At 42.7% G+C, this 26,262-nt stretch overlaps 15 non-coding genes and 2 pseudogenes across 15 annotated transcripts; all 17 read right to left on the reverse strand.

Annotated features, from left to right (window-relative positions):
- Positions 1–8,949: 8,949 nt before the first annotated feature.
- LOC139610006 (5S ribosomal RNA) lies at positions 8,950–9,068 on the reverse strand. Its single transcript, XR_011685458.1, has one exon. It is a non-coding gene; the product is annotated as a 5S ribosomal RNA (ribosomal RNA).
- A 280-nt stretch (positions 9,069–9,348) lies between these two features.
- On the reverse strand, positions 9,349–9,467 carry LOC139609985 (5S ribosomal RNA). Its single transcript, XR_011685438.1, has one exon. It is a non-coding gene; the product is annotated as a 5S ribosomal RNA (ribosomal RNA).
- Positions 9,468–9,739: 272 nt separating this feature from the next.
- On the reverse strand, positions 9,740–9,858 carry LOC139610723 (5S ribosomal RNA). Its single transcript, XR_011686030.1, has one exon. It is a non-coding gene; the product is annotated as a 5S ribosomal RNA (ribosomal RNA).
- Positions 9,859–10,138: 280 nt separating this feature from the next.
- On the reverse strand, positions 10,139–10,257 carry LOC139609986 (5S ribosomal RNA). The gene has a single exon (XR_011685439.1). It is a non-coding gene; the product is annotated as a 5S ribosomal RNA (ribosomal RNA).
- Positions 10,258–10,529: 272 nt separating this feature from the next.
- Positions 10,530–10,638, reverse strand: LOC139610343 (5S ribosomal RNA; annotated as a pseudogene).
- Positions 10,639–10,918: 280 nt separating this feature from the next.
- LOC139610724 (5S ribosomal RNA) lies at positions 10,919–11,037 on the reverse strand. The gene has a single exon (XR_011686031.1). It is a non-coding gene; the product is annotated as a 5S ribosomal RNA (ribosomal RNA).
- A 280-nt stretch (positions 11,038–11,317) lies between these two features.
- On the reverse strand, positions 11,318–11,436 carry LOC139610056 (5S ribosomal RNA). Its single transcript, XR_011685505.1, has one exon. It is a non-coding gene; the product is annotated as a 5S ribosomal RNA (ribosomal RNA).
- Positions 11,437–11,716: 280 nt separating this feature from the next.
- LOC139610726 (5S ribosomal RNA) lies at positions 11,717–11,835 on the reverse strand. Its single transcript, XR_011686034.1, has one exon. It is a non-coding gene; the product is annotated as a 5S ribosomal RNA (ribosomal RNA).
- A 272-nt stretch (positions 11,836–12,107) lies between these two features.
- LOC139610923 (5S ribosomal RNA) lies at positions 12,108–12,226 on the reverse strand. The gene has a single exon (XR_011686225.1). It is a non-coding gene; the product is annotated as a 5S ribosomal RNA (ribosomal RNA).
- A 280-nt stretch (positions 12,227–12,506) lies between these two features.
- LOC139610727 (5S ribosomal RNA) lies at positions 12,507–12,625 on the reverse strand. Its single transcript, XR_011686035.1, has one exon. It is a non-coding gene; the product is annotated as a 5S ribosomal RNA (ribosomal RNA).
- A 272-nt stretch (positions 12,626–12,897) lies between these two features.
- LOC139610728 (5S ribosomal RNA) lies at positions 12,898–13,016 on the reverse strand. Its single transcript, XR_011686036.1, has one exon. It is a non-coding gene; the product is annotated as a 5S ribosomal RNA (ribosomal RNA).
- A 6,462-nt stretch (positions 13,017–19,478) lies between these two features.
- LOC139610729 (5S ribosomal RNA) lies at positions 19,479–19,597 on the reverse strand. Its single transcript, XR_011686037.1, has one exon. It is a non-coding gene; the product is annotated as a 5S ribosomal RNA (ribosomal RNA).
- Positions 19,598–19,877: 280 nt separating this feature from the next.
- On the reverse strand, positions 19,878–19,986 carry LOC139610445 (5S ribosomal RNA; annotated as a pseudogene).
- A 272-nt stretch (positions 19,987–20,258) lies between these two features.
- Positions 20,259–20,377, reverse strand: LOC139610646 (5S ribosomal RNA). The gene has a single exon (XR_011685952.1). It is a non-coding gene; the product is annotated as a 5S ribosomal RNA (ribosomal RNA).
- Positions 20,378–20,649: 272 nt separating this feature from the next.
- LOC139610730 (5S ribosomal RNA) lies at positions 20,650–20,768 on the reverse strand. The gene has a single exon (XR_011686038.1). It is a non-coding gene; the product is annotated as a 5S ribosomal RNA (ribosomal RNA).
- A 272-nt stretch (positions 20,769–21,040) lies between these two features.
- Positions 21,041–21,159, reverse strand: LOC139610731 (5S ribosomal RNA). Its single transcript, XR_011686039.1, has one exon. It is a non-coding gene; the product is annotated as a 5S ribosomal RNA (ribosomal RNA).
- Positions 21,160–21,431: 272 nt separating this feature from the next.
- On the reverse strand, positions 21,432–21,550 carry LOC139610733 (5S ribosomal RNA). Its single transcript, XR_011686040.1, has one exon. It is a non-coding gene; the product is annotated as a 5S ribosomal RNA (ribosomal RNA).
- Between the last annotated feature and the right edge of the window lie 4,712 nt (positions 21,551–26,262).

Here is a 26,262-nt window from a genome sequence, read left to right on the forward strand (position 1 = left end):
TTCTCCTACCACGTCCCTCAATCTATTGGCTAAAGCTTTTGTTAAAATCTTGTAGTCCGAGTTCAACAGACTTAAAGGCCTGTAATTTTCTAATTTAAACGGACTCCCTCTTTTTTTAAACAAGATAGTAATAACCCCTGTTGCCATTGACTCTGGAACCGTTTTCCTTTCCTCCATACACTTATACACTTTCAACAGTATTGGCACCAATATATCAGAAAAAACCTTATAAAATTCATGTGTCAGGCCATCTGAACCTGGACTCTTGCTGGATTTCATTTGCTCTATAGCTATTTTAATTTCATCAATTGTCAAATCATCGTCACACATTTGTTTACTTTCATCTGATATTCTGGCATCAACAGTATCTAATATCTCATCCACACATTCCTGCACTATACCTTCCTTTTGAAACAGTTTTGCATAAAAAGCTTCCACTACCTCCAAAATGCCTACAAAATCTGTCACTCTCTCTCCATTCTCACTTTCTAGCTCCGTTATATAAGACTTTACCTGTTTACTTTTCTCCAAGTTGAGAAAGAAGTTTGTACACTTTTCTCCCTCAACTGCATACTGAGCCCTACTTCTGATAACTGCTCCCTCATATTTTTCTCTCTCATAATATTCTATCTCACCTTCTAATTTCATAAAGTATGTCCTATCCCGATTCGGATCCTCCTCCAGTCTTTCCAGCTCTTTTATTAATTTTTCTTTCACTTCATTTTCCTCTTTCTTTTTCACAAAGTTCCTCTTTTTTGCAAATCTAATACTTGTTCTTTTTATTTTATTCTTCATCTGTTCCCACCATAAACAAACATCGTCTTCAAATAAAGTATTTTCTTGCTCATTTTTTATAAGTCTTGAAATAATTTTTCTATATTCCTCCTCTTTTAACAAACAAGAGTTTAAACACCAAACCCCCCCTCCCCTCCCTTCACATCTCACCCCAAAACCAAAAGTTAAAGCAGCATGATCACTTAAACCCAAAAACTTATATTTTACATTCAAGACCCAACTCAAAATATTTCTTTTAATCAAAACTAAATCTATTCTGCTTTGTTTCACTTTTCCCAAAACCATTTGCTTTCTTGAGTATTCTCTCCTGTTTGGATACATATCCCTCCATACATCAACTAAATCTTCCTTATTCATAACATCAAATAAAACACTCCTTGAAGTATCGTTTCTGAAATTAACACTGCTGGACCCATCCAGCCTTGTACACCATAAATTAAAATCACCAACCAAAATACATCTCTCAGTACAAAAAGTCCTCAAATTATCAAACATTTCTCTTCTTTCCTTTTCAATATTTGGTGCATAGACATTAATTAATCTAAACCTAATGTTACAAAAATTAAATTCAATGACAAGCAACCTCCCTTTGTCATCTTTGTGGACTACCTGTATGTCAGTCAATGTCTCCTCTTTTACCAAGATAGCAACACCACATGCTCTGTGACTCATATTATTTGCAATAATTTTGCCTCTCCACAGTGAGCTGATATCTTTAAAAACTTCGTCAGTCCAGTGAGTCTCTTGCAGGCACAGTACTTCTGCTTTTATGGCATTAAATACCAACTCCGCTTTCGTTTTTCCTCTTAGACCGTTACAGTTAAACGAAGCAATATGCAACATAAGGCATAAAACAAAAAAGAATAGCAGAGCAGCAGCCATACCTCTACTTTTTAACCTTCATCTTCTCCTTTTCCTTCGCCCTCTTCTTTCTCTTCAGCTGTCTGATGGTCTCTGCGCTGACGTCCATCCCCTCCTCGCCCTCAGACCCGTCCGACACAGCTTTCCCGTCTTTTTCATTTGCTGCCCGCGTTCCAAAGCCAGCATAATTGTCTGGATTTTGTGGTGCTGGATTATCAGAGTCTCTCCCTCCTTCGTCTCCTCTCGATTCCCCACAGTCACGGTTTCCCTCCTCGTGGGTCTCTCCGGTCATTCCCGGCTCCTCCCTCTCGACGCCGCCTCTCCGTCCATCCTCCTCTCTCCCCGTATCGGCGCCGTCCTCCGCCTCTCTCTCCTCCTCGTCAGAGACGTCGGAGTATGACGGCTCTTCGGCGTCCTCCCCCGGCTCTCCACACACACACAGGGAGATCTTTTCTTTGCACAGAGCACATTTCCCCTCCGCATCACACTCTCGTGCGTAATGCCCCTGTTTCCCACATTTAAAACAAATAAAAGTGGGACAGTCTCTGACAATGTGGCCAGGCTGTATACACAAGCGGCAAACTTTAACTTGCCTGTCATGGATGACGCGGAAGTGCTCCGCTCCGCTTACCGTCTCAAACTTAGTGGAATATGGCAATGATTTCACAGCGTCTGTGAAACGGACCTTTAAAAACCTCGTCCCATCAGCGATGTCCGTCCCTGGCCACATCCTCCTCTTAATGGACGAGACCGCAGTGACTCCCCAGTCCTGTAGTTTTGCCAATATTTCCTCATCCTCTATGTAAGTGGGCAGATTAATGAATGAGACGACCATTTCATTGTTACCCAGTTCTTTCGCCATCAGTCTGTTGTTCCCAATTCTCAGTCCGTCCATCAGCTTTTTCTTCCCGCTTTCCTCTTTCATCGTCAGCTCGTATGACTTTGGCGTCTTAAAACGGCAGCCAAGCACTTCTCCACACTCCGCCCTCACTTTTCTCAGCATGTCCATCATCGTTGTTCTCTCCTCTCCTTCTATTTCCAACATGATTGTCAGTCTCTTTTCGTACATTTTCTTCTGTTTTTCCGCACTCGCGGGCATTCTCTTCTCCGTCGTCTTTTCCGTTCCTTTGTCTGTCACCGTTGGATCCATTTGAATGATTTTTTAAACACAAAGAGTCCCCCAGACAGCAAAAGCTGTCGGGGGATGTAACCCACAAATTAAATACTAAACTAAAAAATTACAAACCAGCAAAAACCAAGGCTGAAAACGATCCAAAAAAACACGGACTGATTGACTGTCGTGAACGTACGGCGTGCTCCTCCTCTGTGCGTGCTCAGGGTGGTATGGCCGTAAGCCGCAGAGCAAGTGACAACTACCCCCTTTATACATGATGATCCACACCATCACAGACATGGCTGTGTATGTCAAGCGCGGGTGTCTTTGCTTGACTTTCTTTCTTTCTTTCTTTCTCTCAACTTGTCAACTTGTCAACTGTGTAATGTGATAATATGAAAGTGTGGTTTGTGCACTGTGAGCTGAACTGTCTGCACAGTGATTGACAGTTGAGCAGTGGCACAGTCAGTGCTGTTTACTGAAGCAGCAGCGTCCTCTGTTGTTTGCACAGAAAAGTGAAAAAGCTTACAGCACCTGGTATTCCCAGGCGGTCTCCCATCCAAGTACTAACCAGGCCCGACCCTGCTTAGCTTCCTAGATCGGACGAGATCGGGCGTGCTTTTTTTTTTTTTTTTTTTCTTTTATTATGAAAATATACAAAGCTTTTCAGAACACAATATTTACATATACATACACATTAACAACAAAACAAAGCACAAAGGATAAAAATCATAAATTAATATGAAATCTACCTCCATCATCAATAGAAATAAGGCTACTGCCTTGCACAAAAAACTCCTCAAACAAACTCCTACTCAAAAAGTTCCATCGCAAAGCAACATCTTTCCTTAATACCGATACAAACAAAGCTAACACTTCTATCCTCTTCCCTTCAAAATGTGCTAAATTTCTCCTTAGCCATACTGCATATCTAGCATGACTTAATACAAAATTAAACAAATTAACATTCACAGTTTTTGATGTTTTACTTGAACCAAAAAAGAAAACTTTCTTCCAATCATTCGCTATCAGATCTAATTTCCAATTGTTTTTGATCAGGGTTATTAGTTTCAATTGAAAGTTCTTTAATTCCTTGCATTCAAAAAACAAATGCATCAGTGTTTCAGGATCTGATTTACAAACATCACAAAACCGATCTACATTTTTATTAATTTGGTGAATGACCACATTCGTGTATATTCTGTTATGTCTGAGTTTGAAGTCCAAATTTTCACAGTCTATGCTATTGTACTTGACATGTAAATTTTTCCAAATTTCTTTCACATTCAGATCCTGAAATACCTTCAACCAAACATTTTCTGATGCTGGGGTCTTGATTTCTTTCATCAGCATCAACGTGTACAACATCTTTACTTTTATTTTATTAAAGAGCATTTTCCCATCAATCTGATCAATGTACAGATCTGGTAGCTCACTCTTTCCTACCTGAACTGTTTCCCTCTCTATTGTTTTAATCCATATATCCGGTAAGCTTCCTTTTATGCACTTAATCACATTATCCACCTTAGTTCTACCTACCTCCTCGTCTATCTCCACAACACTGTCAAAAATGGCTCTATTTGGCAAGAAGCCAGGCACATACTCATAAGCAAAATCTCTCACTTGTTTTAATCCTGCTTGTATGAAAACTTTGTCATACAAAACATTCCCACTGTTTTTTATTTGTGGATTCATAAATACTGGCTGATCTAATATTTGATTTATTGTTTTGCAGTCATATTTCAGGTGCTCAATGAAATCTGCCCAAGCTAGAAATACCTCTTGATAAAACACAGGAAGATTTTCCAACATATTCTTTCTGAATCTCATAAAGATCCCACTGTCCCCACATCCTCCACTTTTACACAGAAAATCCTTAAAGAACCCTTTCCAACCATACTCCTCCTTACCATATAGATATTTTTTAACCACCTTTATTCTCAATGCTTTTCGTTTAACATCTAAGTCCATCAGTTTTAGCCCTCCCTCTCCATACCCTGCTATTAATGTCTTCATAGATATTTTAACTCCTTTTCCTCTCCACAGAAACTTACTTATTACAGCTCTCACCTCATTCAAAACCCACTCAGGGAGATCTAGAGCTCCCATCACATAATTAAATTTTGATAGAAGCAATGAGTTAATGACTACAACCTTACCTTTTAATCGCAGCCCTCTCATAGACCACAAATTTAATAATTGTTTAACTTTATTCAATATACCAGTCCATGTGGCATCTCTCGCTTCCTTACTCTGTACTCCTATGTTCACACCCAATATTTTAATGAAGTCTCTCGTTATCTTTAAAGGAATTTCACACTCTTCTGGATTTGTATGCCCTACACACATAATTTCTGATTTTTCTATGTTTACTTTTGCTCCTGATGCTCTCCCATATGTTTCAACATGTTTCATTATTCCTTTTACACTTTCTATGGTTCTGACAGTAAAGGTTGTATCGTCAGCAAATTGATGAATTAGACTATTTGTGCTATATGGTATTTGAATGCTTTGTAAAGAAATGTCTTTTTTACATAGTGTTGCCAATGGTTCTGCTGCTAAAGAATAGAGCAAGGCTGAAAGAGGACAGCCTTGTCTGACTGACCGTTGTACTGGGAAAACATCAGTGAGCATACCATTTATTTTCACACAACTTTTAGCATTTGCATATAGCAACATTATCCAATTAACAAACCTATCCCCAAAACCAAATTTGCCCAAAACCTGTTCTAAATACCCATGTTCAACCCTATCAAAAGCTTTATTTAAGTCTAAATTCAGGACTAGACCACCCTCACCATCATTATTCATACTATTGACTACATCTCTAATTGTACATATGACATCAGTGATGTCCCTACCTGGTATACTATAAGCTTGTGTTGGTGCTATTATTTCTCCTACCACGTCCCTCAATCTATTGGCTAAAGCTTTTGTTAAAATCTTGTAGTCCGAGTTCAACAGACTTAAAGGCCTGTAATTTTCTAATTTAAACGGACTCCCTCTTTTTTTAAACAAGATAGTAATAACCCCTGTTGCCATTGACTCTGGAACCGTTTTCCTTTCCTCCATACACTTATACACTTTCAACAGTATTGGCACCAATATATCAGAAAAAACCTTATAAAATTCATGTGTCAGGCCATCTGAACCTGGACTCTTGCTGGATTTCATTTGCTCTATAGCTATTTTAATTTCATCAATTGTCAAATCATCGTCACACATTTGTTTACTTTCATCTGATATTCTGGCATCAACAGTATCTAATATCTCATCCACACATTCCTGCACTATACCTTCCTTTTGAAACAGTTTTGCATAAAAAGCTTCCACTACCTCCAAAATGCCTACAAAATCTGTCACTCTCTCTCCATTCTCACTTTCTAGCTCCGTTATATAAGACTTTACCTGTTTACTTTTCTCCAAGTTGAGAAAGAAGTTTGTACACTTTTCTCCCTCAACTGCATACTGAGCCCTACTTCTGATAACTGCTCCCTCATATTTTTCTCTCTCATAATATTCTATCTCACCTTCTAATTTCATAAAGTATGTCCTATCCCGATTCGGATCCTCCTCCAGTCTTTCCAGCTCTTTTATTAATTTTTCTTTCACTTCATTTTCCTCTTTCTTTTTCACAAAGTTCCTCTTTTTTGCAAATCTAATACTTGTTCTTTTTATTTTATTCTTCATCTGTTCCCACCATAAACAAACATCGTCTTCAAATAAAGTATTTTCTTGCTCATTTTTTATAAGTCTTGAAATAATTTTTCTATATTCCTCCTCTTTTAACAAACAAGAGTTTAAACACCAAACCCCCCCTCCCCTCCCTTCACATCTCACCCCAAAACCAAAAGTTAAAGCAGCATGATCACTTAAACCCAAAAACTTATATTTTACATTCAAGACCCAACTCAAAATATTTCTTTTAATCAAAACTAAATCTATTCTGCTTTGTTTCACTTTTCCCAAAACCATTTGCTTTCTTGAGTATTCTCTCCTGTTTGGATACATATCCCTCCATACATCAACTAAATCTTCCTTATTCATAACATCAAATAAAACACTCCTTGAAGTATCGTTTCTGAAATTAACACTGCTGGACCCATCCAGCCTTGTACACCATAAATTAAAATCACCAACCAAAATACATCTCTCAGTACAAAAAGTCCTCAAATTATCAAACATTTCTCTTCTTTCCTTTTCAATATTTGGTGCATAGACATTAATTAATCTAAACCTAATGTTACAAAAATTAAATTCAATGACAAGCAACCTCCCTTTGTCATCTTTGTGGACTACCTGTATGTCAGTCAATGTCTCCTCTTTTACCAAGATAGCAACACCACATGCTCTGTGACTCATATTATTTGCAATAATTTTGCCTCTCCACAGTGAGCTGATATCTTTAAAAACTTCGTCAGTCCAGTGAGTCTCTTGCAGGCACAGTACTTCTGCTTTTATGGCATTAAATACCAACTCCGCTTTCGTTTTTCCTCTTAGACCGTTACAGTTAAACGAAGCAATATGCAACATAAGGCATAAAACAAAAAAGAATAGCAGAGCAGCAGCCATACCTCTACTTTTTAACCTTCATCTTCTCCTTTTCCTTCGCCCTCTTCTTTCTCTTCAGCTGTCTGATGGTCTCTGCGCTGACGTCCATCCCCTCCTCGCCCTCAGACCCGTCCGACACAGCTTTCCCGTCTTTTTCATTTGCTGCCCGCGTTCCAAAGCCAGCATAATTGTCTGGATTTTGTGGTGCTGGATTATCAGAGTCTCTCCCTCCTTCGTCTCCTCTCGATTCCCCACAGTCACGGTTTCCCTCCTCGTGGGTCTCTCCGGTCATTCCCGGCTCCTCCCTCTCGACGCCGCCTCTCCGTCCATCCTCCTCTCTCCCCGTATCGGCGCCGTCCTCCGCCTCTCTCTCCTCCTCGTCAGAGACGTCGGAGTATGACGGCTCTTCGGCGTCCTCCCCCGGCTCTCCACACACACACAGGGAGATCTTTTCTTTGCACAGAGCACATTTCCCCTCCGCATCACACTCTCGTGCGTAATGCCCCTGTTTCCCACATTTAAAACAAATAAAAGTGGGACAGTCTCTGACAATGTGGCCAGGCTGTATACACAAGCGGCAAACTTTAACTTGCCTGTCATGGATGACGCGGAAGTGCTCCGCTCCGCTTACCGTCTCAAACTTAGTGGAATATGGCAATGATTTCACAGCGTCTGTGAAACGGACCTTTAAAAACCTCGTCCCATCAGCGATGTCCGTCCCTGGCCACATCCTCCTCTTAATGGACGAGACCGCAGTGACTCCCCAGTCCTGTAGTTTTGCCAATATTTCCTCATCCTCTATGTAAGTGGGCAGATTAATGAATGAGACGACCATTTCATTGTTACCCAGTTCTTTCGCCATCAGTCTGTTGTTCCCAATTCTCAGTCCGTCCATCAGCTTTTTCTTCCCGCTTTCCTCTTTCATCGTCAGCTCGTATGACTTTGGCGTCTTAAAACGGCAGCCAAGCACTTCTCCACACTCCGCCCTCACTTTTCTCAGCATGTCCATCATCGTTGTTCTCTCCTCTCCTTCTATTTCCAACATGATTGTCAGTCTCTTTTCGTACATTTTCTTCTGTTTTTCCGCACTCGCGGGCATTCTCTTCTCCGTCGTCTTTTCCGTTCCTTTGTCTGTCACCGTTGGATCCATTTGAATGATTTTTTAAACACAAAGAGTCCCCCAGACAGCAAAAGCTGTCGGGGGATGTAACCCACAAATTAAATACTAAACTAAAAAATTACAAACCAGCAAAAACCAAGGCTGAAAACGATCCAAAAAAACACGGACTGATTGACTGTCGTGAACGTACGGCGTGCTCCTCCTCTGTGCGTGCTCAGGGTGGTATGGCCGTAAGCCGCAGAGCAAGTCACAACTACCCCCTTTATACATGATGATCCACACCATCACAGACATGGCTGTGTATGTCAAGCGCGGGTGTCTTTGCTTGACTTTCTTTCTTTCTTTCTTTCTCTCAACTTGTCAACTGTGTAATGTGATAATATGAAAGTGTGGTTTGTGCACTGTGAGCTGAACTGTCTGCACAGTGATTGACAGTTGAGCAGTGGCACAGTCAGTGCTGTTTACTGAAGCAGCAGCGTCCTCTGTTGTTTGCACAGAAAAGTGAAAAAGCTTACAGCACCTGGTATTCCCAGGCGGTCTCCCATCCAAGTACTAACCAGGCCCGACCCTGCTTAGCTTCCGAGATCAGACGAGATCGGGCGTGCTCAGGGTGGTATGGCCGTAAGCCGCAGAGCAAGTCACAACTACCCCCTTTATACATGATGATCCACACCATCACAGACATGGCTGTGTATGTCAAGCGCGGGTGTCTTTGCTTGACTTTCTTTCTTTCTTTCTTTCTCTCAACTTGTCAACTTGTCAACTGTGTAATGTGATAATATGAAAGTGTGGTTTGTGCACTGTGAGCTGAACTGTCTGCACAGTGATTGACAGTTGAGCAGTGGCACAGTCAGTGCTGTTTACTGAAGCAGCAGCGTCCTCTGTTGTTTGCACAGAAAAGTGAAAAAGCTTACAGCACCTGGTATTCCCAGGCGGTCTCCCACCCAAGTACTAACCAGGCCCGACCCTGCTTAGCTTCCGAGATCGGACGAGATCGGGCGTGCTCAGGGTGGTATGGCCGTAAGCCGCAGAGCAAGTGACAACTACCCCCTTTATACATGATGATCCACACCATCACAGACATGGCTGTGTATGTCAAGCGCGGGTGTCTTTGCTCGACTTTCTTTCTTTCTTTCTTTCTCTCAACTTGTCAACTGTGTAATGTGATAATATGAAAGTGTGGTTTGTGCACTGTGAGCTGAACTGTCTGCACAGTGATTGACAGTTGAGCAGTGGCACAGTCAGTGCTGTTTACTGAAGCAGCAGCGTCCTCTGTTGTTTGCACAGAAAAGTGAAAAAGCTTACAGCACCTGGTATTCCCAGGCGGTCTCCCATCCAAGTACTAACCAGGCCCGACCCTGCTTAGCTTCCGAGATCGGACGAGATCGGGCGTGCTCAGGGTGGTATGGCCGTAAGCCGCAGAGCAAGTCACAACTACCCCCTTTATACATGATGATCCACACCATCACAGACATGGCTGTGTATGTCAAGCGCGGGTGTCTTTGCTTGACTTTCTTTCTTTCTTTCTTTCTCTCAACTTGTCAACTTGTCAACTGTGTAATGTGATAATATGAAAGTGTGGTTTGTGCACTGTGAGCTGAACTGTCTGCACAGTGATTGACAGTTGAGCAGTGGCACAGTCAGTGCTGTTTACTGAAGCAGCAGCGTCCTCTGTTGTTTGCACAGAAAAGTGAAAAAGCTTACAGCACCTGGTATTCCCAGGCGGTCTCCCACCCAAGTACTAACCAGGCCCGACCCTGCTTAGCTTCCGAGATCGGACGAGATCGGGCGTGCTCAGGGTGGTATGGCCGTAAGCCGCAGAGCAAGTGACAACTACCCCCTTTATACATGATGATCCACACCATCACAGACATGGCTGTGTATGTCAAGCGCGGGTGTCTTTGCTCGACTTTCTTTCTTTCTTTCTTTCTCTCAACTTGTCAACTGTGTAATGTGATAATATGAAAGTGTGGTTTGTGCACTGTGAGCTGAACTGTCTGCACAGTGATTGACAGTTGAGCAGTGGCACAGTCAGTGCTGTTTACTGAAGCAGCAGCGTCCTCTGTTGTTTGCACAGAAAAGTGAAAAAGCTTACAGCACCTGGTATTCCCAGGCGGTCTCCCATTCAAGTACTAACCAGGCCCGACCCTGCTTAGCTTCCGAGATCGGGCGTGCTCAGGGTGGTATGGCCGTAAGCCGCAGAGCAAGTGACAACTACCCCCTTTATACATGATGATCCACACCATCACAGACATGGCTGTGTATGTCAAGCGCGGGTGTCTTTGCTCGACTTTCTTTCTTTCTTTCTTTCTCTCAACTTGTCAACTTGTCAACTGTGTAATGTGATAATATGAAAGTGTGGTTTGTGCACTGTGAGCTGAACTGTCTGCACAGTGATTGACAGTTGAGCAGTGGCACAGTCAGTGCTGTTTACTGAAGCAGCAGCGTCCTCTGTTGTTTGCACAGAAAAGTGAAAAAGCTTACAGCACCTGGTATTCCCAGGCGGTCTCCCATCCAAGTACTAACCAGGCCCGACCCTGCTTAGCTTCCGAGATCGGACGAGATCGGGCGTGCTCAGGGTGGTATGGCCGTAAGCCGCAGAGCAAGTGACAACTACCCCCTTTATACATGATGATCCACACCATCACAGACATGGCTGTGTATGTCAAGCGCGGGTGTCTTTGCTTGACTTTCTTTCTTTCTTTCTTTCTCTCAACTTGTCAACTTGTCAACTGTGTAATGTGATAATATGAAAGTGTGGTTTGTGCACTGTGAGCTGAACTGTCTGCACAGTGATTGACAGTTGAGCAGTGGCACAGTCAGTGCTGTTTACTGAAGCAGCAGCGTCCTCTGTTGTTTGCACAGAAAAGTGAAAAAGCTTACAGCACCTGGTATTCCCAGGCGGTCTCCCATTCAAGTACTAACCAGGCCCGACCCTGCTTAGCTTCCGAGATCGGACGAGATCGGGCGTGCTCAGGGTGGTATGGCCGTAAGCCGCAGAGCAAGTGACAACTACCCCCTTTATACATGATGATCCACACCATCACAGACATGGCTGTGTATGTCAAGCGCGGGTGTCTTTGCTCGACTTTCTTTCTTTCTTTCTTTCTCTCAACTTGTCAACTTGTCAACTGTGTAATGTGAAAATATGAAAGTGTGGTTTGTGCACTGTGAGCTGAACTGTCTGCACAGTGATTGACAGTTGAGCAGTGGCACAGTCAGTGCTGTTTACTGAAGCAGCAGCGTCCTCTGTTGTTTGCACAGAAAAGTGAAAAAGCTTACAGCACCTGGTATTCCCAGGCGGTCTCCCATCCAAGTACTAACCAGGCCCGACCCTGCTTAGCTTCCGAGATCGGACGAGATCGGGCGTGCTCAGGGTGGTATGGCCGTAAGCCGCAGAGCAAGTGACAACTACCCCCTTTATACATGATGATCCACACCATCACAGACATGGCTGTGTATGTCAAGCGCGGGTGTCTTTGCTCGACTTTCTTTCTTTCTTTCTTTCTCTCAACTTGTCAACTGTGTAATGTGATAATATGAAAGTGTGGTTTGTGCACTGTGAGCTGAACTGTCTGCACAGTGATTGACAGTTGAGCAGTGGCACAGTCAGTGCTGTTTACTGAAGCAGCAGCGTCCTCTGTTGTTTGCACAGAAAAGTGAAAAAGCTTACAGCACCTGGTATTCCCAGGCGGTCTCCCATCCAAGTACTAACCAGGCCCGACCCTGCTTAGCTTCCGAGATCTGACGAGATCGGGCGTGCTCAGGGTGGTATGGCCGTAAGCCGCAGAGCAAGTCACAACTACCCCCTTTATACATGATGATCCACACCATCACAGACATGGCTGTGTATGTCAAGCGCGGGTGTCTTTGCTTGACTTTCTTTCTTTCTTTCTTTCTCTCAACTTGTCAACTTGTCAACTGTGTAATGTGATAATATGAAAGTGTGGTTTGTGCACTGTGAGCTGAACTGTCTGCACAGTGATTGACAGTTGAGCAGTGGCACAGTCAGTGCTGTTTACTGAAGCAGCAGCGTCCTCTGTTGTTTGCACAGAAAAGTGAAAAAGCTTACAGCACCTGGTATTCCCAGGCGGTCTCCCATCCAAGTACTAACCAGGCCCGACCCTGCTTAGCTTCCGAGATCGGACGAGATCGGGCGTGCTCAGGGTGGTATGGCCGTAAGCCGCAGAGAAAGTGACAACTACCCCCTTTATACATGATGATCCACACCATCACAGACATGGCTGTGTATGTCAAGCGCGGGTGTCTTTGCTCGACTTTCTTTCTTTCTTTCTTTCTCTCAACTTGTCAACTGTGTAATGTTATAATATGAAAGTGTGGTTTGTGCACTGTGAGCTGAACTGTCTGCACAGTGACTGCCAGTTGAGCAGTGGCACAGTCAGTGCTGTTTACTGAAGCAGCAGCGTCCTCTGTTGTTTGCACAGAAAAGTGAAAAAGCTTACAGCACCTGGTATTCCCAGGCGGTCTCCCATCCAAGTACTAACCAGGCCCGACCCTGCTTAGCTTCCGAGATCGGACGAGATCGGGCGTGCTCAGGGTGGTATGGCCGTAAGCCGCAGAGCAAGTGACAACTACCCCCTTTATACATGATGATCCACACCATCACAGACATGGCTGTGTATGTCAAGCGCGGGTGTCTTTGCTTGACTTTCTTTCTTTCTTTCTTTCTCTCAACTTGTCAACTTGTCAACTGTGTAATGTGATAATATGAAAGTGTGGTTTGTGCACTGTGAGCTGAACTGTCTGCACAGTGATTGACAGTTGAGCAGTGGCACAGTCAGTGCTGTTTACTGAAGCAGCAGCGTCCTCTGTTGTTTGCACAGAAAAGTGAAAAAGCTTACAGCACCTGGTATTCCCAGGCGGTCTCCCACCCAAGTACTAACCAGGCCCGACCCTGCTTAGCTTCCGAGATCGGACGAGATCGGGCGTGCTTTTTTTTTCTCTTTTATTATCAAAAAATTCAATTTTTTACATCATTCAATCTTATTCTCAACATGTAAACTCGGACAGTGAAAGCTAAAGTATGCAGTGATTTATGCTTTTTTTAAAACCCATATTTACATTATATTTACAAACACCAAAGAAAGAAACAACGAAAAATCAGTGCAGTCTCCACGCCCCCAGGAGAGATTCACATTAATTTTCTATGAAGACTGGATCTCCCTCCAATACAGTGAACTGAAGGGTACCGGTGTCCACATTTAAACCCAAAGAAAGAAAGAAACAACAACACCAAAAGGAGAAAAAACCAAACTAAAATGAAATACATTAAAATAAAATGGACTATAATGGCGTGATGAAATAAAATACCCTGCTGGAACCAGATAGAACACAAATCAACCAGCAAGGAAGACCAACATTCTGAAGAGACATAATGACACTACTTAAAAAGCAAAACTTAGCACATTGTCTCCTGTTATTCTCACAAGTTTTGCTTTGTCTAAGAAGATTTTTTCAAATTTCTGTTTGTCTGCTTTTTGCATTGTCCGTATATGAAGTTTTATTGAGTTTGTGAAGATCTTCCACCTGTTGGTTTGTCTGTTATCATAGAGTGCATAGTTCCTGGCTGTATAGATTGTGTGTCTGGCGAAGGCAAGGATGATATTGATGAGTTCATTGTTAATTCCTTTTCTCTTTTCCGTTAGTCCAAATAGCAGAGTCCACTGCCAGTCCGTTGTGTTGGAAATCCTGAGTTCACAGCACATTTCCAGGAGTTCTTTGACCTGCTCAGAGAAAGGAATGCAGACGGGACAATGCAGGAGGAGATGCTCTAAATCCTCCTCCTGCTCTTGACAAACAGTACAGTCTCTTCCGTACATGTTTTTGTTAATCTGGTGCAGAATGACGCCTGTGAAGATCCTCCTGTGCCTTATTTTGTAATCTGTGTTAGTGCATTGTGGGTTACTGTAACAAGGACTTATGTTGTGCCAAATTGTAGACGTGTTTTTGAATGGGAATGCTTTCTTCCAGGTTATTTCTGAGGTGGGCCTCCGTGTGGCCTTTTTTAGCAACATAGTGTACCATGTTTTAGATTTTATTTCTTGCATGCTTTTGGTGTGTGCACCAGTCCACAGGAGGAAATCCAGGGTGTCATCCTGCACCTTACAAACAGAGTTTTTGTGGGCTTGTTTCCATTCAGGAGGCATGTTCTTTTCCATTTCCTCACACACCTGTTGTATGTACTGTTTTTTCCCCTTGCACCCTTTGTCCCTCAAAGCAGTCATTATTTTTTCACTGTCTATTTTACCCTTTCCATTCATTATGTCCCCTAATGTTTGCAGCCCTGCTGCCACCAGGAAGCCATATGAGAGGGAGGTGCCCCTACAAGTGAGCTCTGGATTGTGGAGGATGGGGAGCTTCAGTAACTGTGACCTATTGGAGACCTTTGTCTTGAGGAGTGGCCGTGCCAGCTCCCAGGCTTCAAGGATCTCTCTTTCAAACGGTTGGAGATGTGAGTACTGTTTCTTGGGTAGAATTTGGCAGAGGTTGTGTCTGCCACAGTGACCTAAGGAGGTTATTGTTTTTTGCAGGTAATCTTGCCATGGATGATTTTTAGAATTTTGCAAGGCTTTTTTGATTGTTTGAATTCTGAAGACATGTTTCTTTGTTGCAATATCAATTAGTTTTAGACCTCCTTCTTTATAGTCATTGATTATTGTCCTGTGTGCTATTAGATTTCTTTTGCTTCTCCAGAGAAACGTGGAGATGCTGTTATTTATGCTGGTTTGGATGTGTCCGGGTATGTCGTAGACTGCCAGTATGTGGTTTAGCTGTGAGAGCACAAGGGAGTTGGCTACGACCACCTTGCCTCTCAGTGTGAGCCCCCTCATCCTCCACAGTGCCAGCGTGCTGCTTATTTTTCCCAGCGCCTCCCTCCACGTTTTGTCTCTGGCTTTGTCCTGGTTTTTCCCCAGGTGCACTCCCAGGACCTTGACACTCTCTCCTGCCTCCCTGAACTGCCATCTGCCTGGTGACCGCACCACCTCGCCACAGTACATGATTTCTGATTTGTTAAAGTTGACTTTTGCCCCTGATGCTTTGCTGTATGTTTCAATATGAACTAAAACCTTGTCTATGCTGTCCTCATCCTGTGTCATTATGTTAGTATCATCCGCAAACTGTGCTATTTTGTGTTCTTTCCCTGCTGGTGATGTTATACCTTTAATTTGCTTGTCCTCCCTGATTAACATTCCGAGGGGTTCGGCCACCAGGCTGTATAACAGGGAGGAGAGGGGACAGCCTTGCCTTATTGATCTTTGAATCCGAAAAGTGTCTGATAATTGCCCATTGCATTTGACTTTACTGTTTGCATTGCTGTATAGTAATTGTATCCAATTTGTGAAGTTATTGCCGAAACCAAATTTTGCCAGTACTGCCCAGAGGAAATTGTGTTCGACTCTGTCAAATGCTTTGTTGAAGTCCACACCCAGATAGATTCCACCCTGTTTTGTCATGTGATTTATTGTTTCTTTAACTGACAGAATTGTGTCTGTGATGTCTCGCCCCGGAATGCCGTAAGCTTGAGACCAGTTGATGATGGAAGAAATGACTGATTTTAACCTGTTTGCCAATATCTTGGTGAGAATTTTGTAATCTGTGTTTAATAAACTGATTGGTCTGTAATTCTCCAGCAAGGCTTTGTCCCCTCTGTTCTTGTATACAACAGTTATCAGTCCAAGTGTCAAGGTCCTGGGAGTTCGACCTCCATTTTGCATATGGTTATACATTGTGAGTAGGATCGGAGCCAACCTGAGTTTAAAAGCTTGATAAAACTCAGCTGACAGCCCATCTGTGCCTGGACTTTTGTTCTTCCCCAGTTCTCCTATTGCCATCTCCACCTCCTGTAAGGTAAGTGGAGCATCACACCACTCTCTGTCCTCTTTAGACAATTTACTTTCAATACTCTCCATAGCTCCCTCCATACTTTCTGGTTTTATGTTACAACTTGTGAATAACTGTTTATAATATGTTTGTACTGTTTCTAAAAGATTTACTGCATCTGTTATTATTTCACCTTTCTCATTTTTCAATTCTTTTATGAATGTTTTGCTTTGCTTCCTTTTTTCTAGACCCAAGAAATAGGCAGTACATTTTTCTCCTTCTGTGATATGCTTCGCCTTGCTCCTGATTATTGCTCCCTTGCACCTTTTCATTTCCAAGTGATCTAATTGAGATTTTAAGCATATATATTTACTGACATCATAATTTGGTTCTTCTTCAATCTTCTCTAATTCTCTCCTTACCTGTTCTCTGATTTCTTCCTCTTCTCTGTTTTCTATCCATCTCTTTTGTTTGCAATAATTAATACATGCTTTTTTGATTCTTAACTTAGCTCCTTCCCACCACTCTATCACATCTTCTGTGTTCAATATTTCTTCAGTCATTGCTTCTAACAGATTATTCATTTTTCTTCTAAATTTCTCATCTTCAATGCAACTATTGTTTAAGCACCACAAGCCTCCATTTCTAAACTCTCCTGTTTTCCCCATTCTTATTTCTAGCAGAGAGTGGTCACTCCAGCTGTTGGGTATGTATCTTGCACTTTTTAACTGAGACACCACTGCTGGAGTGCCTAAGCATAGATCAATTCTTGACTGCTTCAACTTCCCTTCAACTACTTGTCTCCTTGAGAACTCTCTTTTGTTTGGCTGTAACACTCTCCATATCTCTGTCAGGTTATTATCATTCATGGTTTCATACAGTATTTTCCTGCTGGCATCCTCCTTAAATACATTATTTGCTGAGATATCCATTTTGTTTAAAACAACATTGAAGTCCCCTATTATCACACAATTCGTTTTACACCATTTTGTTATTTGTTTGAAAAATATTTTCCTGTTTTTTTCCTCATTTGAAGCATATACATTTATAATCCTTTGTTTTTCCCCCCCTCTTTCCACATCTATTACAATCATCCTGCCTTCAGCGTCTTTATGCACACAGTCCGTTTTTTCAAAGCTGTTTTCTTTGCATAAGATGGCCACTCCTCTCGCTAAATCTGTCCCATTAGCATACATGACCGACCCTCTCCACAGCGCTTTAACAAAACTGATGGCGCTTTCATCCCATCTTGTCTCTTGTAAACATAAGATATCACATTTGACAGACCCAAGAATGCATTCAATTTTCCCTCTGCTGCGGAGCCCACGGGCATTGAGCGAGAGAATAACTGTCATGGAGAGGGTGAGCTGCAAAAATGAGAGATTTGCTATCATATCTGATTTTTTGCCTTACTTTTTTTGCTTTTTTTCGCCTGCCTCTCTGTATTTTGCCTTTTTCTGATTTGCGTGATCTGTGTGAGGTCCATGTCGGATTCCGAGTCAGCCATTTGGGGAGCTGCTGGCGGTGCGCTCTTCGCCGAGCGCGGAGCGCAGAGCGGAGCGCTTTGCGGAGCGTCCGTTTCAGCCTGAGAGGCGGCGGTTAATAGTGATTTTTCCAGAGCAGGGAGATCGGCGGGTCCGAGAGCTTTTCCCAGTCCCGTCCCCGCCTCAGTGTGCTCTCTTTGGCCGCAGGGCAGACTCATACTAGCGCTCTCGATGTCAGAATCACACCACTGCGCGCTCACCAAGCTCTCGTCTGCCTGCGGCTCTGCGCTGGGACTCCTCGTCTCACCAGCTCCCGCCGCCTCACTGAAACACTCCATCTCCGCCTCCTCAGCTTCGCACTCACTCCCCTCCTGACCTGACTCAGACCCTTCACGGACCTCCTCTGATTCACTGTTCCTACAGACACAGTTTTCCATATTGTTGTGGCATAGCTCACACCTCTCCTCGACTTTTACGCATTCTCTCGCGTAATGCCCCTGGACTCCGCATTTATGACAGGTGAATTCCGGGCATTCTCTGAGGATGTGCCCTGGCTGAATACAAATTCTACACACCTTAACCTGCCTGTCATGAATCACCCTGAAGTATTCCGGCCCCGTGGCCGTTTGAAACCGAGCCGAATAAGGAAGAGACTGTACCGTTTCATTAAACTTTACTTTCACGTACCTGGTCCCGTCTGCGATTCTCGTTCCCGGCCACATTCTTCTCTTAATCTGTGATGTGGCCGACACTCCCCAGCCATGTAGTTTCTGCAGTATTTCCTCGTCCGTAATGTACGCCGGCAGCCCCAGGAATGACACCACCAGCTCGTCATTTGTCAGCTCCTTCCCCAGCACACTCGTTGCTCCGATCCTGAAGCCGTCCAGCAGCCTTTGTTTCCCAGACGTGTTCGTCATCGTGATCTCGTATCTCTTGTTACCAATGCATCTGCATGCAATTAGTCCCCCGCACAGCTCTCTCACACACTTCATTAGCTCCATCGTTGTTACATTGTCATCTCCGTTTAGCTCAATCTGGATCGTTAAATCTTTTTCATAAGCCGTTTTCGTTCCTGCTGTCTGTGTTTTCGCCGTTACCGTTTCGTTTAGTCCGTTTTCCTTTCTCAAAGTGTTTGTAAACTGTCCATTAGTCCTGGCCGCCATTTTGTCCATCCGTAGTTTAAACCCACAAACGGGTTCAAAAAAAAAGAGGGAAAAGAAAAAGCTGTAATCCCCCCAAACAGCGTTAAAGCTGTTGGGGGAATGAAAACACACAAAAACCACAGTCGCTCAAACACTAAAACACGCTCATTCACACAAATAATAACTCGAAAAAAAACACTCGCTCGCTCGCTCGCTCTCTCTCGCTCACTTCCTATCTCTCAACTGCCGTGCAACCTGTCATGCGTGATGCGTGCTCAGGGTGGTATGGCCGTAAGCTGGAGAGAAAGTGACAACTACCCCCTTTATACATGATGATCCACACCATCACAGACATGGCTGTGTATGTCAAGCGCGGGTGTCTTTGCTCGACTTTCTTTCTTTCTTTCTTTCTCTCAACTTGTCAACTGTGTAATGTGATAATATGAAAGTGTGGTTTGTGCACTGTGAGCTGAACTGTCTGCACAGTGATTGACAGTTGAGCAGTGGCACAGTCAGTGCTGTTTACTGAAGCAGCAGCGTCCTCTGTTGTTTGCACAGAAAAGTGAAAAAGCTTACAGCACCTGGTATTCCCAGGCGGTCTCCCATCCAAGTACTAACCAGGCCCGACCCTGCTTAGCTTCCGAGATCGGACGAGATCGGGCGTGCTCAGGGTGGTATGGCCGTAAGCCGCAGAGCAAGTGACAACTACCCCCTTTATACATGATGATCCACACCATCACAGACATGGCTGTGTATGTCAAGCGCGGGTGTCTTTGCTTGACTTTCTTTCTTTCTTTCTTTCTCTCAACTTGTCAACTTGTCAACTGTGTAATGTGATAATATGAAAGTGTGGTTTGTGCACTGTGAGCTGAACTGTCTGCACAGTGATTGACAGTTGAGCAGTGGCACAGTCAGTGCTGTTTACTGAAGCAGCAGCGTCCTCTGTTGTTTGCACAGAAAAGTGAAAAAGCTTACAGCACCTGGTATTCCCAGGCGGTCTCCCATCCAAGTACTAACCAGGCCTGACCCTGCTTAGCTTTCGAGATCAGGCGTGCTCAGGGTGGTATGGCCGTAAGCCGCAGAGCAAGTGACAACTACCCCCTTTATACATGATGATCCACACCATCACAGACATGGCTGTGTATGTCAAGCGCGGGTGTCTTTGCTCGACTTTCTTTCTTTCTTTCTTTCTCTCAACTTGTCAACTGTGTAATGTGATAATATGAAAGTGTGGTTTGTGCACTGTGAGCTGAACTGTCTGCACAGTGATTGACAGTTGAGCAGTGGCACAGTCAGTGCTGTTTACTGAAGCAGCAGCGTCCTCTGTTGTTTGCACAGAAAAGTGAAAAAGCTTACAGCACCTGGTATTCCCAGGCGGTCTCCCATCCAAGTACTAACCAGGCCCGACCCTGCTTAACTTCCGAGATCTGACGAGATCGGGCGTGCTCAGGGTGGTATGGCCGTAAGCCGCAGAGCACGTGACAACTACCCCCTTTATACATGATGATCCACACCATCACAGACATGGCTGTGTATGTCAAGCGCGGGTGTCTTTGCTCGACTTTCTTTCTTTCTTTCTTTCTCTCAACTTGTCAACTGTGTAATGTGATAATATGAAAGTGTGGTTTGTGCACTGTGAGCTGAACTGTCTGCACAGTGATTGACAGTTGAGCAGTGGCACAGTCAGTGCTGTTTACTGAAGCAGCAGCGTCCTCTGTTGTTTGCACAGAAAAGTGAAAAAGCTTACAGCACCTGGTATTCCCAGGCGGTCTCCCATCCAAGTACTAACCAGGCCCGACCCTGCTTAGCTTCCGAGATCGGACGAGATCGGGCGTGCTCAGGGTGGTATGGCCGTAAGCTGCAGAGCAAGTGACAACTACCCCCTTTATACATGATGATCCACACCATCACAGACATGGCTGTGTATGTCAAGCGCGGGTGTCTTTGCTCGACTTTCTTTCTTTCTTTCTTTCTCTCAACTTGTCAACTGTGTAATGTGATAATATGAAAGTGTGGTTTGTGCACTGTGAGCTGAACTGTCTGCACAGTGATTGACAGTTGAGCAGTGGCACAGTCAGTGCTGTTTACTGAAGCAGCAGCATCCTCTGTTGTTTGCACAGAAAAGTGAAAAAGCTTACAGCACCTGGTATTCCCAGGCGGTCTCCCATCCAAGTACTAACCAGGCCCGACCCTGCTTAGCTTCCGAGATCGGACGAGATCGGGCGTGCTCAGGGTGGTATGGCCGTAAGCCGCAGAGCAAGTGACAACTACCCCCTTTATACATGATGATCCACACCATCACAGACATGGCTGTGTATGTCAAGCGCGGGTGTCTTTGCTCGACTTTCTTTCTTTCTTTCTTTCTCTCAACTTGTCAACTGTGTAATGTGATAATATGAAAGTGTGGTTTGTGCACTGTGAGCTGAACTGTCTGCACAGTGATTGACAGTTGAGCAGTGGCACAGTCAGTGCTGTTTACTGAAGCAGCAGCGTCCTCTGTTGTTTGCACAGAAAAGTGAAAAAGCTTACAGCACCTGGTATTCCCAGGCGGTCTCCCATCCAAGTACTAACCAGGCCCGACCCTGCTTAGCTTCCGAGATCGGACGAGATCGGGCGTGCTCAGGGTGGTATGGCCGTAAGCCGCAGAGCAAGTGACAACTACCCCCTTTATACATGATGATCCACACCATCACAGACATGGCTGTGTATGTCAAGCGCGGGTGTCTTTGCTTGACTTTCTTTCTTTCTTTCTTTCTCTCAACTTGTCAACTTGTCAACTGTGTAATGTGAAAATATGAAAGTGTGGTTTGTGCACTGTGAGCTGAACTGTCTGCACAGTGATTGACAGTTGAGCAGTGGCACAGTCAGTGCTGTTTACTGAAGCAGCAGCGTCCTCTGTTGTTTGCACAGAAAAGTGAAAAAGCTTACAGCACCTGGTATTCCCAGGCGGTCTCCCATCCAAGTACTAACCAGGCCCGACCCTGCTTAGCTTCCGAGATCGGACGAGATCGGGCGTGCTTTTTTTTTTTTTTTTTTTTCTTTTATTATGAAAATATACAAAGCTTTTCAGAACACAATATTTACATATACATACACATTAACAACAAAACAAAGCACAAAGGATAAAAATCATAAATTAATATGAAATCTACCTCCATCATCAATAGAAATAAGGCTACTGCCTTGCACAAAAAACTCCTCAAACAAACTCCTACTCAAAAAGTTCCATCGCAAAGCAACATCTTTCCTTAATACCGATACAAACAAAGCTAACACTTCTATCCTCTTCCCTTCAAAATGTGCTAAATTTCTCCTTAGCCATACTGCATATCTAGCATGACTTAATACAAAATTAAACAAATTAACATTCACAGTTTTTGATGTTTTACTTGAACCAAAAAAGAAAACTTTCTTCCAATCATTCGCTATCAGATCTAATTTCCAATTGTTTTTGATCAGGGTTATTAGTTTCAATTGAAAGTTCTTTAATTCCTTGCATTCAAAAAACAAATGCATCAGTGTTTCAGGATCTGATTTACAAACATCACAAAACCGATCTACATTTTTATTAATTTGGTGAATGACCACATTCGTGTATATTCTGTTATGTCTGAGTTTGAAGTCCAAATTTTCACAGTCTATGCTATTGTACTTGACATGTAAATTTTTCCAAATTTCTTTCACATTCAGATCCTGAAATACCTTCAACCAAACATTTTCTGATGCTGGGGTCTTGATTTCTTTCATCAGCATCAACGTGTACAACATCTTTACTTTTATTTTATTAAAGAGCATTTTCCCATCAATCTGATCAATGTACAGATCTGGTAGCTCACTCTTTCCTACCTGAACTGTTTCCCTCTCTATTGTTTTAATCCATATATCCGGTAAGCTTCCTTTTATGCACTTAATCACATTATCCACCTTAGTTCTACCTACCTCCTCGTCTATCTCCACAACACTGTCAAAAATGGCTCTATTTGGCAAGAAGCCAGGCACATACTCATAAGCAAAATCTCTCACTTGTTTTAATCCTGCTTGTATGAAAACTTTGTCATACAAAACATTCCCACTGTTTTTTATTTGTGGATTCATAAATACTGGCTGATCTAATATTTGATTTATTGTTTTGCAGTCATATTTCAGGTGCTCAATGAAATCTGCCCAAGCTAGAAATACCTCTTGATAAAACACAGGAAGATTTTCCAACATATTCTTTCTGAATCTCATAAAGATCCCACTGTCCCCACATCCTCCACTTTTACACAGAAAATCCTTAAAGAACCCTTTCCAACCATACTCCTCCTTACCATATAGATATTTTTTAACCACCTTTATTCTCAATGCTTTTCGTTTAACATCTAAGTCCATCAGTTTTAGCCCTCCCTCTCCATACCCTGCTATTAATGTCTTCATAGATATTTTAACTCCTTTTCCTCTCCACAGAAACTTACTTATTACAGCTCTCACCTCATTCAAAACCCACTCAGGGAGATCTAGAGCTCCCATCACATAATTAAATTTTGATAGAAGCAATGAGTTAATGACTACAACCTTACCTTTTAATCGCAGCCCTCTCATAGACCACAAATTTAATAATTGTTTAACTTTATTCAATATACCAGTCCATGTGGCATCTCTCGCTTCCTTACTCTGTACTCCTATGTTCACACCCAATATTTTAATGAAGTCTCTCGTTATCTTTAAAGGAATTTCACACTCTTCTGGATTTGTATGCCCTACACACATAATTTCTGATTTTTCTATGTTTACTTTTGCTCCTGATGCTCTCCCATATGTTTCAACATGTTTCATTATTCCTTTTACACTTTCTATGGTTCTGACAGTAAAGGTTGTATCGTCAGCAAATTGATGAATTAGACTATTTGTGCTATATGGTATTTGAATGCTTTGTAAAGAAATGTCTTTTTTACATAGTGTTGCCAATGGTTCTGCTGCTAAAGAATAGAGCAAGGCTGAAAGAGGACAGCCTTGTCTGACTGACCGTTGTACTGGGAAAACATCAGTGAGCATACCATTTATTTTCACACAACTTTTAGCATTTGCATATAGCAACATTATCCAATTAACAAACCTATCCCCAAAACCAAATTTGCCCAAAACCTGTTCTAAATACCCATGTTCAACCCTATCAAAAGCTTTATTTAAGTCTAAATTCAGGACTAGACCACCCTCACCATCATTATTCATACTATTGACTACATCTCTAATTGTACATATGACATCAGTGATGTCCCTACCTGGTATACTATAAGCTTGTGTTGGTGCTATTATTTCTCCTACCACGTCCCTCAATCTATTGGCTAAAGCTTTTGTTAAAATCTTGTAGTCCGAGTTCAACAGACTTAAAGGCCTGTAATTTTCTAATTTAAACGGACTCCCTCTTTTTTTAAACAAGATAGTAATAACCCCTGTTGCCATTGACTCTGGAACCGTTTTCCTTTCCTCCATACACTTATACACTTTCAACAGTATTGGCACCAATATATCAGAAAAAACCTTATAAAATTCATGTGTCAGGCCATCTGAACCTGGACTCTTGCTGGATTTCATTTGCTCTATAGCTATTTTAATTTCATCAATTGTCAAATCATCGTCACACATTTGTTTACTTTCATCTGATATTCTGGCATCAACAGTATCTAATATCTCATCCACACATTCCTGCACTATACCTTCCTTTTGAAACAGTTTTGCATAAAAAGCTTCCACTACCTCCAAAATGCCTACAAAATCTGTCACTCTCTCTCCATTCTCACTTTCTAGCTCCGTTATATAAGACTTTACCTGTTTACTTTTCTCCAAGTTGAGAAAGAAGTTTGTACACTTTTCTCCCTCAACTGCATACTGAGCCCTACTTCTGATAACTGCTCCCTCATATTTTTCTCTCTCATAATATTCTATCTCACCTTCTAATTTCATAAAGTATGTCCTATCCCGATTCGGATCCTCCTCCAGTCTTTCCAGCTCTTTTATTAATTTTTCTTTCACTTCATTTTCCTCTTTCTTTTTCACAAAGTTCCTCTTTTTTGCAAATCTAATACTTGTTCTTTTTATTTTATTCTTCATCTGTTCCCACCATAAACAAACATCGTCTTCAAATAAAGTATTTTCTTGCTCATTTTTTATAAGTCTTGAAATAATTTTTCTATATTCCTCCTCTTTTAACAAACAAGAGTTTAAACACCAAACCCCCCCTCCCCTCCCTTCACATCTCACCCCAAAACCAAAAGTTAAAGCAGCATGATCACTTAAACCCAAAAACTTATATTTTACATTCAAGACCCAACTCAAAATATTTCTTTTAATCAAAACTAAATCTATTCTGCTTTGTTTCACTTTTCCCAAAACCATTTGCTTTCTTGAGTATTCTCTCCTGTTTGGATACATATCCCTCCATACATCAACTAAATCTTCCTTATTCATAACATCAAATAAAACACTCCTTGAAGTATCGTTTCTGAAATTAACACTGCTGGACCCATCCAGCCTTGTACACCATAAATTAAAATCACCAACCAAAATACATCTCTCAGTACAAAAAGTCCTCAAATTATCAAACATTTCTCTTCTTTCCTTTTCAATATTTGGTGCATAGACATTAATTAATCTAAACCTAATGTTACAAAAATTAAATTCAATGACAAGCAACCTCCCTTTGTCATCTTTGTGGACTACCTGTATGTCAGTCAATGTCTCCTCTTTTACCAAGATAGCAACACCACATGCTCTGTGACTCATATTATTTGCAATAATTTTGCCTCTCCACAGTGAGCTGATATCTTTAAAAACTTCGTCAGTCCAGTGAGTCTCTTGCAGGCACAGTACTTCTGCTTTTATGGCATTAAATACCAACTCCGCTTTCGTTTTTCCTCTTAGACCGTTACAGTTAAACGAAGCAATATGCAACATAAGGCATAAAACAAAAAAGAATAGCAGAGCAGCAGCCATACCTCTACTTTTTAACCTTCATCTTCTCCTTTTCCTTCGCCCTCTTCTTTCTCTTCAGCTGTCTGATGGTCTCTGCGCTGACGTCCATCCCCTCCTCGCCCTCAGACCCGTCCGACACAGCTTTCCCGTCTTTTTCATTTGCTGCCCGCGTTCCAAAGCCAGCATAATTGTCTGGATTTTGTGGTGCTGGATTATCAGAGTCTCTCCCTCCTTCGTCTCCTCTCGATTCCCCACAGTCACGGTTTCCCTCCTCGTGGGTCTCTCCGGTCATTCCCGGCTCCTCCCTCTCGACGCCGCCTCTCCGTCCATCCTCCTCTCTCCCCGTATCGGCGCCGTCCTCCGCCTCTCTCTCCTCCTCGTCAGAGACGTCGGAGTATGACG

Source organism: Trachinotus anak, unplaced genomic scaffold (assembly GCF_046630095.1).
Source record: "Trachinotus anak isolate AG129_WGS33_773 ecotype Australia unplaced genomic scaffold, CSIRO_AGI_Tana_v1 ptg000026l, whole genome shotgun sequence".
Taxonomy (NCBI): domain Eukaryota; kingdom Metazoa; phylum Chordata; class Actinopteri; order Carangiformes; family Carangidae; genus Trachinotus; species Trachinotus anak.